The following is a 5,873-nucleotide window of genomic DNA, read 5'->3' as shown; positions in this document are numbered from 1 at the left end:
TTCGAGTGTAAGGTACACCCCCTCCCAATACATGCCTACATCATTTTACATGTTTGCATTTTCTGGGTTCGAGTGTAAGTACACCCCCTCCCAATACATGCCTACATCATTTTACATGCTTGCGTTTTCTGGGTTCGAGTGTAAGTACACTCCCTCCCAATACTTGTCTAAATCATTTTACATGCTTGCGTTTTCTGGGTTCGAGTGTAAGTACACTCCCTCCCAATACTTGTCTAATTCATTTTACATGCTTGCGTTTTCTGGGTTCGAGTGTAAGTACACTCCCTCCCAATACTTGTCTAATTCATTTTACATGCTTCTTTGTCCCTTCACTCGGGCTCATTATCCTGTTGTTATACGCTTCCGTCACTCGGTTGTGCGTTTACATTATTATCAAATATTTTGCTTATCTGATTCATTTGGGTACTTTTTAGTTAGTCCCATTCACTCCGCCCTTACTACATCGGTTGTAAATGTGTCCGCTATAAGAAACTCGTGGTATCATATGCCACTACTTACTTGGCCAGAGTAAGTGATTTAACACATGACATACACGACCTTTTTATAGTTTTCACATCACGCCCTATGTAAGTAACGCCCCTATTCAGTTTTCTTGGAAATTACATCCTGGATATGTATTTCTGTTCAGGTTTTCCAAGTTTCTAATTTACCTATGCAACGATCATTCTCTACATGTTTGTTGTATATTGCTAATTGTGCGATTATATTTAAAAACAAGCACCTGGTAATGCTTGCCCCGACGGGCGTTTCTTGCCATTAACCTTGTTCGCGGTCGTTACGCGATTTAGTCCTTAGTGAGCATGCTCCTATCGTCATACTTCGGACCGTTCCTCTATCATATCCTTAATTTGTTCAGCTCTTGTCATCTTTAAATACAAGTGTCCTTCAATCAAGATATTCACAAAACTTAGTAATAATCAACTTCAATAATCACCTGTATTATAATACAAGGCTTTTTCTACTATACGCGTCAACGCGCGTATTTTTGTCAACTATATCCATCATTTAATTGGGGTAACGTGTATTACACGGTAACCCTATGTGTTGTCTACAACACTTTAATGTGCTAGACCATTAGCATACATGCACTTACCGGATTTGCGATCAAGCCTCGAACCGAACACTATTCTTTGTCAAGAGCATAAGGTTTAACTCCAAGCATGGTTCCTCCCCACCATACTCGAATCTCTTAAACCAAGGCTCTGATACCAACTTGTAACACCCTAGTTACTAATTAACGACTTTGTATGTAATTACCAACAATTAAATGTGTAGTTAAGGCTACACATGCTATAGAAATACGGGTTTAATAAAACTTTTACAAATCATAAGTTATTCTACATAATGTGATCGAATTCATTGTTTAAAATTTACAACGTGGCAAAGTGCGGAAGCGTGTATCTTTATCGTGTTCGGTTCTTCGCTGAACTTGTTCGTCTTCCGGCATCCAAAAGTACCTACATTTCATAAACATGAAATGCTTTAGTCATACGGGGTTTAAAACGTGTCTAAACAAATCCGGGAATTTAAAATAAATAAAATATATTTTGTTACTGGGTCCACCGTAACTTACGTTGGCACCGTAAGTTACGGTAGCCCCTGAAAGTCTATCCTTCCACCGTAACTCAGTATGTAACCATCGTAATCATATCAGCTCCACCGTAACTTACGGTGGCACCGTAAGTTACGGTGGTCCCTGCATCCAGCTTTTCCATTTTGCCGTTTAACGACACGAAAACTTTCGTATCTTTCAAACCGCTTGTCCGTTTAACCTACCGTTTCTTCCTACGAGATTGTAATTTGATTCTCCACCTTATGGAGTTAAAATCTAACCTCCGGTTTTACAAAATTTTAGACTTTTAAGTCTTCGGCTATTTCCCTTTTTACCAACTTTCGACCCGTTCTATTTTTATCGAACAAACGTGTTTGTTTGACCTTTATTTCCCATAAACCTATCAAGTTCAAAAATGTTTAACATAATAGGTTTCAAATTACAGGTTTATATACCTCCTTAAACCCATTTTCACCCATATGCTCATTTTGACCCGTTAAGGGTATTTATGCGTATTTTAAGCACCAATCTCTTTCATTCGCTTCTAAATACATATGCCCACATTTCTTATCAAATGACCTCCCACCACAACTATATTTGTGGTGGATTCAATGTAGTGATTTATATATTCCAAATTACACACTTCAAATCATTATTTTACGGCAAAGACTCTTTATAGAGACTTTTGACCAATATTTTACGTCTTTTGCTTTTCATACTTATTCAAAGTACTTATTTCATCCTATCGCTTATTTCCAAACAACCTTTATGGTTCGTTTGCTCAATTTCACTTACAAGGGCGTTTTAGTCAATTTTAGTCCTTCATTTACGACGAAGGACTATTAGTACATGTTTGATTCCAATTTACGACCTTTTAACTATATTCTTGTTTAGAAATCGATATGTTTCTAAAATACCTAAATCATAACTCAATTTATTCGGTTTACCTAAGAGGTAACCAAATATCTATATTTTAACCTTGTCTAATTCTTGTAGAACTCCAAATTCTACATGATGAGTTGTATCATTATACATACCTGGCTCGGGTCAATATATTGACCCGTTTCAATACCTTTCCTTAGTGGCCGTTAAATGATAGCGATGTAAGTATCCATGTGCTATTTATTTCCTAATATCATACAACTTGACAACCCATTAGTCAATATCGTCAAAGGGTGATAATTTCACCATTTTGACTCGTTTGGTCTAAATGACCAATTACCATCGCCAATTTGTCAAATATTGTTAATTAACCAATTTGCCCTTATCGGTTATTATAATTTACCTTATTTAATAACCATTAAAAGTACATGTTTCATTCGTCATAAAATGATCGAATAACCAATTTTAACTCATTTCTAACCATCACTATGGTCTCTTATCATACTTGATTATTTTGTTCCGTACGACTACACGCCGGAACACCATATCTCAATTAGATATTTGTCCTTTACGTACTCTAAAAAAATATATATATGACTACTGTAAGATATACTTACTTTGCATCCGAATTATGCTTTTCCTTCGTTCTTGATTCTTTTGACCCGCTTCCTTCGCCAAGCTTTCACCTAGCTTGCCATGCGTCAAACTATCATTGTAATTCGTAAGACGGTTGGGTTAGTCATAATCATTTACGACTATTCCATCCTACGCTTCTTATATCGAGTTTTATCATTTGATTATATACTTGGTCGGTTTGAATTTTTAAAGTCAATCGACTTATCAACTTATTCATTGCACATTTGGTTTATTGAATTTCACTTAGGCATTTCATCCGAATGCATAACGAAACCAAATTTTTACACACTAACTACTAGGTAACATGTTTTCAAGCATCTATATCACGATCTTAACATCAATTCTTTTATATCATATAAAAACCCATCTCAAGTCATGTATAAACACTCAAACTTGCAAATTGTTCAAGTATCTTGTTTCTACTAGCAACTATGATGATTTTAAACATGTGTAAACCATCATCTTCACCACATAATCAAAACCCACTTAGCACATAATAGGTTAATTATCAAATCCCTAGTTTTAACACTAATTCTCCAAGTTTTCAACTAGGGTTTGTTTCTAAACAAAGATTTCAACACAATAGCACTCATAGATTCAATATTCGTTCTAGAATTTCGATTATGATTGTTCATCATAATCTCAAAGTATCACCAAATCTTAAAATTCGACATACCTTGTGATCCCCACGACTAGGTGATCATTTATATGTGTTCATGCATCGATTTGGGTCTTGATTTGAGCTTCAATTTGTTGATTTGTTGGAGTTAGGGTTTTGGCTCTCCTTGGAGCCTTCTCCTGGTCGTTCACAAACACACTAGGTGTGTGTGTTTTGTTTTTGATTTTAGTAAATAATCTTTTAGATTATTCCACCTTTGGCCCCTCATGTTTTGTTAACTAGTAAGTAGGCTACAACCTACTTATTTTCAACAATATTTTGTTTTGTTAACTAGGTTAAACTTTGCTAGTTTAACTTAGTGAGTTCGGGGTAGTCGTAGCCCGTTATATTTTAAGTCCCGTTAGTTCGGGCCTTCTCTATATACTTTGTTTTCCACAAAGTATTTATCCTCTTTTAATTCATATCAAATCTATTCATTTAAGTCCTAATATTAACCGGGTTAATTTTTACCACTAACGGTATTTTACCCGTCGTCACTAGTAACGTGGTTTAATTACCAAATCCATTTTTGGGGTGTTACAAGTCTACCCCCCTTCAAGAGGTTTCGTCCTCGAAACCTTTTCTTACATAATTTACTTGAGTTTCAACCCATATGTACATAAACTGAGTAACCTTTTAAGCATTACTCACATACCTTCCAGCTTTATCCTTTTTCTCGTGCCTTTACTCGATCTGACTTCCCAACACCTTGCTTGTGTTGCCTTGTGATCGCTCAGTAGGCGATCAATACTTTTCATTATTATGACCTCATGGACCATCACTGTCGTTTTGTATTCACTTACCTTTATTATTTGGCTTGACTGAGTAGCCATTTGGCCACTAGGTCATACACGCTTATCAACTATGATTATTTCACGCTAATCTTAATATAGATAGCGTGTTGAACAGTTTCTTAATTTAAATATTGATCTTAACCGGCCTCATTGACTAGTCTTATTAGTCCAGTTACTTTATACCCATCTCTGGGGCTAATATGTGATTTTATTTCACTTAACTTTCCTGACCGTGATCGCGTCACGTCGTGTTTTAGGTTTATTTCCCAATCATCTCATACTATATATATTTGATAAAACGTTGTTTTTGACTAAAACGGAATTTTAGTTTAATGTTTTATCTTTAAGTTATGCCAAGCAATTTTGATGACTTGGCATTTACTCTTTTACAGTCTTTGTTTTACGCGAAGATTCTCACTGGTTCCCTCGCTTTGTTTAAGTAATTCGTAGGTTCTCTCACGTGGCCTCGTAGGCTATTTCCTTAGGTCTTCACCCCCTTTTAATGGGAACCCTAAGGTTTATTCCCCTTTCTTTTCGTGACCCGAGGGTCATTCTGATCCCATAGACCTTAACACTAATTGCATTCCCGTAGGTTACGATGATCCCACATATTCATCTTTTATTTGTATCTACATTCAAATGCATATATGTATATATGCATATGTAGCTTCAAAACATGTCTTCTTATGTTTGGAATCGTATATTTCCGCTTTTGAACTTTAGTTGACCTTGACCGTAGTCTAAGGCTTCATTTGTTTATTTTCGGACGAAATTTTCCGACTTTATGACTTCTCATATTATTTATGCATAGGTTCATCTTATGCTCACCATTCTCCAGTTTTCATATATCCGTACTCGATTATGTCCCATTACCGGGCTCATTATTCTTTTTCTTTTAACGGTACCACTATCCCGTTTGTATTTATTCATGCCGTCCGGCGTGATATTGTAATCGACCCGTTCAACTTTAAAATAGTTGAACATAATTTATTCATAAATTTTTTTTTATTTACATTATTTTGTCATCTTTTAGTTATGACCCAAAACCCGAGTCCTTTAACTTTCTATCCGAATTTCCGTTTCTCGGTCTGTGCATGCGTTCAGTTCTTACCCATCAACCGGGTGTTTTACCGAAGTCGTTATTATTACGACCCTCCCGGTATGCATTAAGACCTCGCTTCATTTCTATTTTCTGACTTTGTCCTCGAGTTTGATGTTTTACAAAAACGACTCGTTTAAAGACATATTTTCATTTTTTTTTGTTTCCGGGTCCGAGTGTAAGTACACTCCCTCCCAATGCATATCTTGATTATTCTACATGTTTATATTC

Source organism: Helianthus annuus, chromosome 2, assembly GCF_002127325.2.
Source record: "Helianthus annuus cultivar XRQ/B chromosome 2, HanXRQr2.0-SUNRISE, whole genome shotgun sequence".
Taxonomy (NCBI): Eukaryota; Viridiplantae; Streptophyta; class Magnoliopsida; order Asterales; family Asteraceae; genus Helianthus; species Helianthus annuus.
Note: the sequence above shows the minus strand (reverse complement) of the source record.